General features: G+C 45.2%; 1 protein-coding gene across 1 annotated transcript in view; it reads right to left on the bottom strand.

Moving 5' to 3' along the window:
• Positions 1 to 14,568, bottom strand: part of TRABD2B (TraB domain containing 2B) — a 414,240-nt gene that overhangs the window by 223,434 nt on the left and 176,238 nt on the right. The gene's annotated exons all lie outside the window — the stretch shown is intronic.

Here is a 14,568-nt window from a genome sequence, read left to right as displayed (position 1 = left end):
ATATAAACAAATAACACATGTATGTAGGGACAAAATTAGAAAGGCCAAGGCACAATATGAGATTAGACTAGCTAGAGACATAAAGGGTAACAAGAATACATTCTACAAATATATTAGAAGCAAGAGGAAGACCAAGGACAGGGTAGGCCTGTTACTCAAGGGAGGGGGAGGAAATGACAGAATATGTGGAAATGGCAGAAATGCTAAATGACTTTTTTGTTTTAGTTTTCACCAAAAAGTTTAGTAGCGATTGGACGTCCAATATAGTGAATGCCAGTGAAAATACGGTAGGATCAGAGGCTAAAATACAGAAAGAACAAGTTAAAAATTATTTATACAAGTTAGATGTCTTCAAGTCACCAGGGTCTGATGAAATATGTCCTAGAATACTCAAGGAGCTGACTGAGGAGATATCTGAGCAATTCGCAATTATCTTTGAAAAGTCATGGAAGAAGAGAGAGATTCCAGAGGCCTGGTAAAGGGAAAATATGGTGCCAATCTATAAAAAAAGGAAATAAGGACAACCTAGGGAATTACAGACCAGTCATCTTATCTTCTGTACCTGGAAAGATAATGGAGCAAATAATCAAGAAATCAATTTGCACATACCTAGAAGATAATAAGATGATAAGTAACAGTCCACATGGATTTGTCAAGAACGAATTGTGTCAAGTCAACCTGATAGCTTTCTTTGGCAGGGTAACAAGCCTTGTGGATAGGGGGAAGTGGTAGATGTGCTATATCTTGACTTTAGTAAGGCTTTCTATACTATCTCACAGGACCCTCTCATCAAAAAAAAAAAAAGAGGGAAATACAACCTAGATAGAGCTATTATAAGGGAGGGACATAACTGGTTGGAAAACCATTCCCCAAAAGTAGTAATCAGTGTTTCAAAGTCAAGCTGAAAGGACATATCAAGTGGGGTCCCGCAGGAATCAATTCTTGGTCTGGTTCTGTTCAATATCTTCATCAGTAATAGCACAGAGAGTACACTTAAAAAGTATGCAGACAATACAAAGCTGGGAGGGGTTGCAAGTGCTTTGGAGAATAGGATTAAAATTCAAAATGATCTGGACAAACTGGGGAAATGGTTTAAAGTAAATAGGATGAAATTCAATAAGGACACATGCAAAGTACTCCACTTAGGAAGGAACAACCAGTTGCACACATACAAAATGGGAAATGACTGCCTAGGAAGGAGTACTGCGGAAAGGGATTTGGGGGTCATAGTGGATCACAAGCTAAATATGAATCAACAGTTTGCAAAAAAAAAAAAAAGCAAAGATCATTCTGGGATGTATTAGCAGGATTGTTGTAAGCAAGACACGAGAAGCAATTCTGCTCTACTCTGCGCTGATGAGGCATCAGCTGGAGTATTGTGTCCAGTTCTGGGTGCCACATTTCAGGAAAGAGGTGGACAAATTGGAGAAAGTCCAGAGAAGAGCGACAAAAATGATTAAAGGTCTAGAAAACATGAGTTATGAGGGAAGATTGAAAAAATTGGGTTTGTTTAGTCTGGAGAAGAGAAGACTGAGAGGGGACATGGTAACAGTTTTCAAGTACATAAAAGGTTGTTACAAGGAGGAGGAAGAAAAATTATTCTCGTTAACCTCTGAGGATAGGACAAGAACCAATGGGCTTAAATTGCTGCAAAGGAGGTTTAGGTTGGACATTAGGAAAAACTTCCTGTCACGGTGATTAAACACTGTAATAATTTGCCTAGGGAGGTCGTGGAATCTCCATCATTGGAGATTTTTAAGAGCAGGTTAGACAAACACATGTCAGGGATGGTCTAGGTCAGAGGTGAGCAAACTACGGCCCACGGGACACATCCGGACCATCATGCCTAGCTCCTGAGCTCCCAGCCGGGGAGGCTCACCCCCGGCCCCTCTCCCGCTGCCCCCTCTCCCCCGTAGACTCAGCGCGATGCGCTGCCAGTGCTCTGGCTCGCCGCTTCTGCCGGGCAGCACAGCGGCAGCATGGCTGGCTCTGGCCAGGCAGCGGGGCTTTGCTGCTCTGAGCAGCATGGTAAGCGTGGGGTTGGATAAGGGGCAAGGGGTCCCAGCAGGCAGTCAGGAGACAGGGAGTAGGGGATGGCTGGATGGGGTGGAGGTTCTGAGATGGGGGCAATCAGAGGACAGGGAACGGGGGGGTTGGATAGGCCTGGGAGTCTTGGGGGGACCTTTCTCGGGGCGGGGGTGTGAATAGAGGTCGGGGCAGTCAGGGAACAGGGAACGGGGGGGTTGGATAGGTGTGGGAGTCCCGGGGGGGCCTCTCTGGGGGTGGGGGTGTGAATAGGGGTCCGGGCAGTCAGGGGACAGGGAGATTGGATGGGGTTGGGTCCCGGGGGCAGTTAGGGGCAGGGGTGTGGATAGGGGTCGGGGCAGTCAGGGGGAGTTGGATAGGCATGTGAGTACCGGGAGTGCCTGTCTGAGGGTGGGGGTGTGGATAGGGGTTGGGGCAGTCAGGGGACAGGGAGAAGGGGGGTTGCATAGGGGGTGGAGTCCTGGGGGTGGTTAGGGGCTGGGGTCCCGGGAGGGGGTGGTCAGGGGACAAGGAGCGTTTGATGGGTCAGAGGTTCTAAGGGGGATGAGAAGTGGGAGGAGGTGGATACGGGGCAGGGGCCAGGCTCTTTGGGGAGGCATAGCGTTCCCTACCCTGCCCTCCATACAGTTTCGGAACCCCGATGTGGCCCTCAGGCCAAAAAGTTTGCCCATCCCTGGTCTAGGTAATACTTAGTCCTGTTACGAGTGCAGGGGACTGGACTAGATGACCTCTCGAGGTCCCTTCTAGTTCTAAGATTCTATGTCCCGATCTAATCAGGACTGTCCTGATATTAGGGGCTTTGTTTTATATAGGGCCCTATTACACTCCCTCTCTGCATCCCAATATTTCACACTTGGTATCTGATCACCCTAGTTCTGTGTGAGTTTGATCCTGTATTGGACTCCTCTTTATGTTAACAGAGCTAGCTCTGGTGCTTTACCTGAGCTACCTGGCTGGTGTACCTGCCCACTAGTTTACATGGGGACATATATATAGTGGGGAAAGAGAGAAAACCAGGATTAGCACTCTGTACAGTTAATCCCCAATCCCCAACTCAGACTCCTCTCTCTCTCTCTCTCTATTTTATGACATTTTTGCCGTATTTCATTGTTCTGAGTACACCAACAAAGCACCAATGTGAAATAAAGTCTTAGCACAATTTTTCCGGAGTTCGCTTTTCGTGGACGGAGGCTGCGCGCAGGGCAACATGGTTAGCAGAAGCTCTGTTGGAAATGTGATGTGAATTACAAGCACACCTGAGAAAAAGAGCTTTGTAGAAAACAGGACATTAGAGACTGTGAGGTACCTTGCTGTCTTCCCTTACCTCAGCTCAGCAGCTGATTCACTCCACATTTCCTGATGCTGTAATGGGCAGAACAAAATGCTTTCTGCTCTTCATTTTTTGTCCCTTTGAATTTAGGATTGAATTTGATGTTTATCAGAATGACTATACTTATGTGTAACATGATGTAAACTGGAGCTGTGTAAATTTGCTCTCTATCTACCAATAAGGGCAGGTCCTGAGTTGGTGCAAATCAGCAGAGCTCTATACAGCTTTGTGAGGGCACAGGCCTGGAAGATGTGCCCAGATACTATGGTGATGAAGGCCATAATAAATCCCTAATAAGTAACAGGGGTATTGTAGGTCTGGGTTGAGCTCTATGGGCCAAATCCTCAGATGGTGTAGATTTACACCAACTGAGAATTTGGTCCATAAATTGCAACCCGGCTCTACAATGTTCCTGCTATTCCAGTCCCAGTCTTTGTGCCCCCATCCTTATCCCTGTGTTCTGCCAATGTATCTCAGTACTTACCTGTAACACACCAGGACCAGTAGTCCAGCACTAGCCTGAGATTTAGGAGAGATAGATTTGGTTCTTCTGCCACAGACTTACTCCAACCCATCTCATGGACTTTGTCTCCCTCTACTCCTCTTCCCATTTCCTTTGTGCATGTGGCGTGGGCCTCTTCTCTGTGCCTCCCACACAGCCAGTGTGTCTTCCTCTGCATTTTCTGCCATCTGAGATAGACTTCTTGTAGCCCTCCAGTTCAATATCTCAAGGCCTGCTAATACCTCTCTCCTCCTGTGACTAGCCTTGAGAGTCAGATTGAATATGTGCCTGTATTCACCACACAGCATCCATGCACTATTGTACTCAGTAATTTATGTCAGACATAGGGTGGGATTTTCATAAACAGTCAGAATTGGCCAGACTCTGCTCCCAGTGAAGTCAATGGGAGTTTGATCTCCAGGGTAGCTGAGTGAGACCAATGCTGAGTGTTTCTCTACCAATGCTGTAGCTAACTGCCTAAAGCATTTTGTGATACTCTTCATAGGAAAGCCACTAAAAAAAAAAAATCAAGCTGTACTTCCATTGCCATGTCTATTGAATACCACGAACAGAAGATGGCTTCAGACAGCTTCCGATGCACTTGCTAGTTGCTTTCTTCTGATGGTTTCCTACTTTCAGACACAACTCTCATTAAAATCGTAGAAACCATCACCCCCCGTCTTTTGTGCTGCAAGACTTCTCCCAAGTCCTTAGTTTCAATCTTTATCGCTGCCTTTACCCTGGCTATTATTAGAGCCACAGTGGCTGGGTATGAAAAAGCACAGTACAAACCCTCCCACTCCCCATTCTTTCAAAGTGCCATTTTTACTTGACCTTATCATAACAAAGCATGGCCAACAGAGAGCACTCTGTCATGCGGCACAGAGAAAGCAGCTCTAGCCAGCCTTACAGGCAGGGGTTTTCCTGGCTGCTTGATGTTTTTGATCTGATGGCGTTTGTAGTGGTCTTGTAAATGGGAATTAGTCATGCCTGGAGGGTAAAGGTGGCCAGACCTCATGCTGAAGTGCACATGTATTACCGAAAGGAAAACTAACAAAAGGAGATTCTGTGGCAGGCGAGAGCAGAGGAAGAAGACATCAACAAATTGACAGAAAACAGCTTCTGGGACTTTCTAGCCCAGCAAGGATCAGACGGCTGGGCTGAAAAAAAAATGGTGCCATTTATTATGTTGAACAGTGGGGGAAAGCAATCTCCCCTCAGCCTCACAGATCCCATTAGTGAATCACATAGGAACCTTCATCCATTAGGAGGATTTTAAAAGAACCGCAAAGCTTCACTAGGTGTATGGAATAATCCCCCAGATTAGCAGTGACCTTTACAGGAGATAGATAGAGCTATATTTTTTATACAAAAGGGACAGTTAAGAAATAATAAACCCATTATGGAGCCAGATCCTCCAACTGGTATAAAGCGGCCTAAAGCCATTGATTTCAATGGAGGCATGCCAGTTTACACCAACTAAGCATTTGGCCCCCTATATTTAGCAAAAATGTCCTTGCTTTTGTAACTATTCACACTTTGGCACAGTCCTGCAAGCCCTACTCAGGGGAGTAATGTTAGCATGGCTTTTGAAAACCATTCTGCTTATCTTTAATAAGAAGTGAGCAACTAACATTTTTTTCAAAAGTCATGCTCACATTGCTGTTCATAGACGGCCTTGCAAAACCTATGTTGTTTTGTTTAGAGAACCGAAATTTGTGGCCTAACCAACTTGGCAGTATCCCCTTTAGATGCAAAGATAAAGTTGAGATCCAGAGAAAATTTCCCAGCCTGGTACAAATTATTCTAAATTACTCACGTATGATGAACCAGAGCAACTGCTGTTGTGCCCAGACTTTTCAAGCCCTAGAATCTGTCACACATTGATGGTGAGTTGCTCCATTCATGTGTGAACCTACTGGAACCAATTCACACCCTTCCCCTATAATGGCAGGAAAGTTTTAAAGGGAAACAAAATATTATTTATTAAATTAAACATTGTTTCCAATGTCAGTGCATCACAGCACCATGCAGACGAAGGTACTATTTAGGGCAGTTATAATGGCCCTGTGATGGGGTCTACAAACCCTATACTAGAAAGAAAGTCCCAAGCAGCCCCAACCCACCAGACTTGGAGGAGCCTAAAAAGGGGAGCCGAGTGTCTCAGTAGCAGGCAGCCAATAAAGGAGAGACCTGGGACTCTCTGAAGGTCAAAGACTGTATTTTTGCATTTAATTCTTTATTTTATGTGGTGGGAAGAGAAGGCATGGGTAGGAAGTGATCCAGAGAGGCAGCCACATAGCACCCCAGGGTGCAGGACTTACCAGTGGGCCCTGGATTGGTGTCTGGTGGAAAGCGTGGGCTTGGGTTCCCCAACTAACCCCTAGATAGGGACAGCTATGGAAATCTATCCCCTCTGTGGGGAATCATAGAATATCAGGGTTGGAAGGGACCCCAGAAGGTCATCTAGTCCAAACCCCCTGCTCAAAGCAGGACCAAGTCCCAGTTAAATCATCCCAGCTAGGGCTTTGTCAAGCCTGACCTTAAAAACCTCTAAGGAAGGAGATTCTACCACCTCCCTAGGTAACGCATTCCAGTGTTTCACCACCCTCTTAGTGAAAAAGTTTTTCCTAATATCCAATCTAAACCTCCCCCATTGCAACTTGAGACCATTACTCCTCGTTCTGTCATCTGCTACCATTGAGAACAGTCTAGAGCCATCCTCTTTGAAACCCCCTTTCAGGTAGTTGAAAGCAGCTATCAAATCCCCCCTCATTCTTCTCTTCTGCAGACTAAACAATCCCAGCTCCCTCAGCCTCTCCTCATAAGTCATGTGCTCTAGACCCCTAATCATTTTTGTTGCCCTTCGCTGTACTCTTTCCAATTTATCCACATCCTTCTTGTAGTGTGGGGCCCAAAACTGGACACAGTACTCCAGATGAGGCCTCACCAGTGTCGAATAGAGGGGAACGATCACGTCCCTCGATCTGCTCGCTATGCCCCTACTTATACATCCCAAAATGCCATTGGCCTTCTTGGCAACAAGGGCACACTGCTGACTCATATCCAGCTTCTCGTCCACTGTCACCCCTAGGTCCTTTTCCGCAGAACTGCTGCCGAGCCATTCGGTCCCTAGTCTGTAGCGGTGCATTGGATTCTTCCATCCTAAGTGCAGGACCCTGCACTTATCCTTATTGAACCTCATTAGATTTCTTTTGGCCCAATCTTCCAATTTGTCTAGGTCCTTCTGTATCCTATCCCTCCCCTCCAGCGTATCTACCACTCCTCCCAGTTTAGTATCATCCGCAAATTTGCTGAGAGTGCAATCCACACCATCCTCCAGATCATTTATGAAGATATTGAACAAAACGGGCCCCAGGACCGACCCCTGGGGCACTCCACTTGACACCGGCTGCCAACTAGACATGGAGCCATTGATCACTACCCGTTGAGCCCGACAATCTAGCCAGCTTTCTACCCACCTTATAGTGCATTCATCCAGCCCATACTTCCTTAACTTGCTGACAAGAATGCTGTGGGAGACCGTGTCAAAAGCTTTGCTAAAGTCAAGAAACAATACATCCACTGCTTTCCCTTCATCCACAGAACCAGTAATCTCATCATAAAAGGCGATTAGATTAGTCAGGCATGACCTTCCCTTGGTGAATCCATGCTGACTGTTCCTGATCACTTTCCTCTCCTCTAAGTGCTTCAGGATTGATTCTTTGAGGACCTGCTCCATGATTTTTCCAGGGACTGAGGTGAGGCTGACCGGCCTGTAGTTCCCAGGATCCTCCTTCTTCCCTTTTTTAAAGATGGGCACTACATTAGCCTTTTTCCAGTCATCCGGGACTTCCCCCGTTCGCCACGAGTTTTCAAAGATAATGGCCAAGGGCTCTGCAATCACAGCCGCCAATTCCCTCAGCACTCTCGGATGCAATTCGTCCGGCCCCATGGACTTGTGCACGTCCAGCTTTTCTAAATAGTCCCTAACCACCTCTATCTCTACAGAGGGCTGGCCATCTCTTCCCCATTTTGTGATGCCCAGCACAGCAGTCTGGGAGCTGACCTTGTTAGTGAAAACAGAGGCAAAAAAAGCATTGAGTACATTAGCTTTTTCCACATCCTCTGTCACTAGCTTGCCTCCCTCATTCAGTAAGGGGCCCACACTTTCCTTGGCTTTCTTCTTGTTGCCAACATACCTGAAGAAACCCTTCTTGTTACTCTTGACATCTCTTGCTAGCTGCAGCTCCAGGTGCGATTTGGCCCTCCTGATATCTTTCCTACATGCCCGAGCAATATTTTTATACTCTTCCCTGGTCATATGTCCAACCTTCCACTTCTTGTAAGCTTCTTTTTTATGTTTAAGATCCGCTAGGATTTCACCATTAAGCCAAGCTGGTCGGGATCTAGTTGGGGAAAGATCCTGAAGATACAAGAGTACAGATCATGAGATCCTGACCCAAGGGGGAAAACACTGAATCCCTTGCTTAATACTGAACTTAACACTTTACTGGTTTTGGACTCTCTGTATATACCCTGGAAGGGCCAGACTTGAAAACCATGACCTGGCTGGAGGGCTGAGTCATTGAAAGGACAGACCATCACAGGACAGGGCAATAGTAAGAAAGAAGAATGCCCAGGGAGAAGACAACCTGCCTGACTACCAGGCAGCACTGGTGGTGAGTGATCCCCTTCATAGGCCCCCATTAACAGAATATTTGAGCAATTCACATTGTTTAATTAATTTATTCTCACATAGCCCTGTGAGGTAACAAAATGTTTTTTTACCCCCATTTCACTAGGTGGGGGAAGAGGTGGGAAGTGAGGTGCAGAGACACTAAGTGAATAGGTCAAGGTCACACGGGGAAGTCAGTGGCAGAACAGGGAATTAAATCTAGTTCTCCTGAGACCCAGGATAGTGCCCTTACCACCTGAACAGCCTTTCTCTCAGAGTATAGCAACCTACATACATGTTATATCTGCTTATTATTCTCTAAAATGTTTAGAGTGGTCGCAAGAAAGGCTTCACCCAGAGAGTGGCGCCCCATTCCAGTACACATATCTGTAACAAAGACAATCCCAGTCCCAATGAGCTTACAGTCGAAGAGGAGGATTTGCACAGGGCTAAGGTTCAGTGGGAGTTGGGTTTCTAACTCCCTTAGGCGCCATCAAAAACTAGCCTAAGTATGATGAGTGCAGCTGTTCAGAAAGCAATATTTCCCTCCTGTGGGAGATTCCAATATTTTGACATTTGTTGTCAGCCTAAAATGAGCGAGGAGTCAAAAACTTTTCAGAGGATCCCCAAATATCTTCTATTCGGAAGGGTCAACATGAAAGAGTCACCATTTTTGATTGACATGAAACATTTTGTTTCATGTTTCCCCATCAGGAAATCCAAAAGCTTAGTCAATCTACATTTGCCAATGAAAAATTTCATATTCCGACGAAACCCTATATTTTGGGGGGAAAGCTTTTCTGTTGAAACATTTCAACCAGCTCTAATGATGAGCAACAACAGGTGGATATGACAGATGGACAATGTGAGAAAATGGTAGCAGGGAGACAGTTACAATTAGCATCAGAAGCAACGGTCACATAGGAACCTGTGAAGATATCTCTTTGCATCACAGTTGGTCCTATTCACAATTCATCCACAACCCAATCTGTCCTAGAGCTCTGAAGCAGAATGCATTCATAAATCATGCAATAGTTCCAACCAAGGTTTCATGGCCACAGGGGTTCCACAAACACAGGTCCTATTGTGACCCAACAACTCTTTGATGCCAACTGGCAGAGGGCACAGGGGTGCCTAAGGATTTCAGGGATCTATTGGTTCAGACATTCATGGTTCTAGTTCAACCAAGAGAGCCATGTAAGGTTTATACTGAAAGCTTGCATCACACTGGCCATCATAATCTTGGGGAAATGCACATGCAAATAATATGTAAGGAGCTATGTACATACATTGAAAATTATGTTCTTAAGGCCTTGCAGTTAAAGGCAGGTCACCCAGAGGTAGAATCATAGAAGTGTAGGACTGGAAGGGACCTCAATAGGTTATCTAGTCCAATCCTCTGCACTCCAGGGAGGACTATGTAATAACTAGACCATCCCTGACAGATTTTTGTCTAACCTGTCTTTCAAAACCTCCAGTGACAGAGATTCCAGAACCTTCCTAGGCGATTTGTTCCAGTGCTTAACTACCCTGACAGTTAGGAAGTTTTTGTCCAATCTAAAACTCCCTTGCTGCAATTTAAGCCCATTGCTTCTTGTCCTGTCCTCAGAGGTTAAGGAGAACAATTTTTCTCCCTCCTCCTTATAACAACCTTTTATGTACTTGAAAACTGTAATTATGTCCCCCTCAGTCTTCTTTTCTCAAGATTAAACAAACCCAATTTTTTCAATATTTCCATAGGTCATGTTTTCTAGACCTTTAATCATTTTTGTTGCTCTCCTCTGGACTTTCTCCAGTTTGTCCACATCTTTCCCGAAATGTGTCACCAAGAACTGGACACAATACTCCAGTTGAGGCCTTATCAGCATTTAGTAGAGTGGAATAAGGTAGCATGCCTTAGGACCACTTCCCCCAGGCAGGAGGTGGAAAACACTTAACTCCCTAGTGCTAAGACATTGTGTATCTTAAAAGGGAAATCAATTTGCATACTGAGTGAAATGCTAATGAAGAGACACACGGACTTCAAGAAGAGAAAATTAACAAGAAGAGGTGAACAGTGGGGAAAGGACCTTGTTTACAGGTAAAGAAGAAAGAACTTGTTTAATATAACTCGGGATGCAGAAAGACACCCTGGCATCCTTCAGCGGGAGAGGCAAGCTGCCAGTGGGCTTGATTCAGTGAAGTCATCACTTCCCCCAATTTGATTTTATTTATTTTACTTTTATAGTCCTCTTAAGACTGAAGTCTAAGACGGCCTAGCTCCCCAGGAGGCTTGAGAAAAGCTGAACTGCACCCAATTTGCCAGTTTAACTTAAAAGTTAACCAGCAGTTAGGGACAAGCTGCTTCATTCTTTCCAGCTCTGGAATCTTCGTGCATAAGAATCTTGGTCATCACTGCAAAAATGGCATGTTACAAATTAGTAACAGTTTCATTTATTAGCCCCCGAGTGAATTTATTTATGGCGTAGAAAATGTTGCTATCGATTTTTCAAGACCGGGGATATGATGTCACTGGAATTAAAAGGAATTTCATTTCACAGTATGTGCCAAAATAGCCTTATTCCCAGCATGCTTTCAACATGTGGCATCCTTTCACCAGGCACTTCTTCAAAGCTTGATGCCTTCACACCTCACAAAGATCTACTGTGGCAGCAGCTGCTCCCTGCTATTATCACAATAGGGCCATACACCCCCTGGGAGCCAGCTAGAATGAGCATCTTGTTTCCTTGCCCCCTTCCTGCCTCTCCAGAGAATGGGTCTTTAGAGCACTGGGATTGTCAGCCAGAGATGTGTTGTGAGCACTTTTGCTTCATCCAATTCCCACTGACTTCAATGGGCTTTGGATCAGTTCCTTCAAGTTCCCCCAGATGATGGTTGGGGCAGGAAGCCTGCCTGGGGGCAAGGTTTTAAGTCTGGATTTTTGCCGGGGAATAGAAATAGAAGGGTGGGGGAAGATGACTTCAGAGAGCAGAAAAAGCCAGGGGTCAAGTAATCTCATTTAGAAGGGGACCCCAGACACACCAGGCTGGACTGAGATGTTTGCACTCTTATGCATGGATGAGCAGCCATTGCTATTAGAGATCCTTGAAAATAAATGCAGCCTTTCTGTTGATCGAGTGGTTGGTTATTTTTGGTGAATGCAGAAGGCCACTGGGATTTTATTTTCCCTCCCTCTTTTAGGGCCAGATTCTCCCATCCATGATAAGGAAGGGGAAACTCTGAGTTTCTTAAATTCTCCCATCTGGGAGGTGGGGTTGTCTCCCCACAGAAGAACCCAATGGCTCAACCTCACCTTACCCAGCTATCTTCACATTGCTACCTGGCCTCCAGCACAGCCCCATGATTCTAATTTGCCATGCTACAGAAGCTCTGCTCAAAATGGGTAGCTCTGGAATCCCCCTTCCTCCCAATAAAGAGGAATTCCCAAACTGCATAGGTGGAAACAACATCTGCAATATCAACTATATGTGCTATCTGCAGTAATGAACTGTGCTTCAGCTCATATGGGGGAGAATCCAGTAATGTATTGGAATATTAGTCTGAACCAATGAACAGTTCCTCTGTTCTTTTACAAGCATTTCCTCAGAAATGTAGCCATCTCAGAGGGTGAGGGGTGTCAACCAACCTCTACACTGTCAGATTTTGACCAACATGAAGGCAAACCCCCAGTCTTACGAAAAATACCCTAGGATCATAAACATCCACCTAGAGGTTTGATATCTAAGGCCTCATCCAAAGGGACCACGCGGCATGAAACACAATTTATCTGCTTTCAAAAGGTGACAGGCTGTGGGAATAGAACCTCTGATTGTAGAAAGACAAAGGGTTTGCGTACGCTTTGAGCTGGGGAGGTAATTCCTAGCTCGAGGAGACTTCCCCACACTTGCTTGATGCTGGGTTCATACTCGGAGCAGCTAGCCATTCCCACATCTTGCGCGGCCACTATACTTTCCCCTCCCCTCCTTTTTAAGCACATTAACTCAATCACAGCTAGCATAGGGATGCCTCTTGAGCTGAGAATTATATTCTTAGCTCAAAGCATAGGCATACCCTATGTACCATTAGCCTCATGTTCAGCACACTAAGCTATCCCCTCTTCCAAAGCCAGGCTCTGCTAGAGACGTTTAAAGATGCTTTTCTTCATATAAACTAGATATTCCCATCAAAACTCATGCTCGTATTTTGTAGGTGCAGATCCTGACAGGCCACTCCTTCGCCCTGGTCTCATCATTGCACAGCAAAGTGCATGTAAAACACAAACGTTCTGGTCACATTTTGTTCCCTCTTTTTACATATGTAAATAGCAACAGAAAGGGCTGGACAGTGGAGAACCAGCCTTGTGAGAGGCAGCTTCTGTGCCCCCAATCTGAAGCAAATACTCACCAGCAACCACACACCACACAACAAAAACACTAATCCAGAAACCCATCCCTGCAAAAAACCTCGGTGCCAACTGTCGGCATATCTATTCAAGGGACACCATCATAGGACCTAACCACATCAGCCACACCATCAGGGCTCGTTCACCTGCACAACTACCAATGTGATATATGCCATCATGTGGCAGCAATGCCCCTCTGCCATGTACATTGGCCAAACTGGACAGTGTCTATGCAAAATATTAAATGGACACAAATCAGACGTCAAGAATTATTCAAAAACCAGTTGGAGAGCACTTCAATCTCCCTGGACATTCAATAACAGACTTAAAAGTGGCAATTCTTCAACGAAAAAACTTCAAAAACAGACTCCAGTGAGAAACTGCAGAACTGGAATTAATTTGCAAACTGGACACCATCAAATTAGGCCTGAATAAAGACTGGGAGAGGATGTGTCATTACAAAAACTAATTTCCCCATACTAATTTCCCCCTACTCTTACTCACACTTTCTTGTCAATTGTTTGAAATGGGCCACCCTGATTACATTACCCTCATTACCACTACAAAAGTGATTCTTCCTCCCTTCATATTCTTCTGTTGAGAATAGCCCACTTCCACTTTAACTGAATTGTCTCATTAGCACTGACCCCCCATCTTGGTAAGGCAACTCCCATCTTTTCATGTACTGTGTATATATACCTGTCTACTGTATTTTCCACTCCATGAATCTGATGAAGTGGGTTCTAGCCCATGAAAGCTTATGCCCAAATAAATGTGTTAGTATCTAAGGTGCCACAAGGACTCCTCATTGTTTTTGCTGATACAGACTAACACGGCTACCACCACTCTGAAACCTTCTGCACTCTGTTACCTTAGTTTCATGCCAGTGAAACCAATGGAGTTAAATCAGCATAAAAGTGGTGCTGCAGAGTGGGAAAATCAGACCTTTAAGATGTACCTATTCCTTTCATGAAAGACTATTGGGGAAGTCCGGGGGATGAGTGTACTGCCTTGTTCAGTTAGGAGTGGAGCTGAGTGAAAGTTGGAATTTCCCTTCCATGGGAAATTTTGAAGAAAAAAACCCCAAATTCTGTCTTAAAATGAAAAGTAGAAATTCCAAAGTTTGACAAGGAAGGGAAATTCTGGGGGGGAAATTATTCCAAAATAATCAAAACATTCTGCTTGGAAAATGTCAATATGAAATTCTGCCTGGGAGCCCAAGCTCCCAGGCGCCCAGCTCAGGCATGGCTCCTATTCTGTAGCAGGGACCCTGAAAGCCCTGGAGTCCCTGGCCTTGAGCAGCCTTCTAACAAGCCGGGCAGAGAAGATGTCAGGGTTCTATGGGAAAGTTTCAAAACCTGCCCTGTGTTCTGTTGGGAGATTTGACGACTTTCCAGCAAAATACTTTGATTTCAGCAAATTGGCGTTTTTCATCAGAAAAACTTTCTGCTTGGAAAGTTTCCAACCAGCTCTAGTTAGGGGGGCCTGATTCTTCTCTCGCTTACATTTCTGTAACTCCATAGACTCAAGCCTCATAAGCACCATGACAGGGAGAGCCAAACCAGGCCCAAAAGGGCATATCTAGCTTGGAAGTCACAGATGGCGGACAACTTCCTCAGATTATGTAAATC

The sequence above is a fragment of the Dermochelys coriacea genome, chromosome 8, assembly GCF_009764565.3.
Source record: "Dermochelys coriacea isolate rDerCor1 chromosome 8, rDerCor1.pri.v4, whole genome shotgun sequence".
In the NCBI taxonomy this organism is placed as follows: Eukaryota; Metazoa; Chordata; order Testudines; family Dermochelyidae; genus Dermochelys; species Dermochelys coriacea.
Note: the sequence above shows the minus strand (reverse complement) of the source record. Positions and strands in the feature narration are given on the sequence as shown.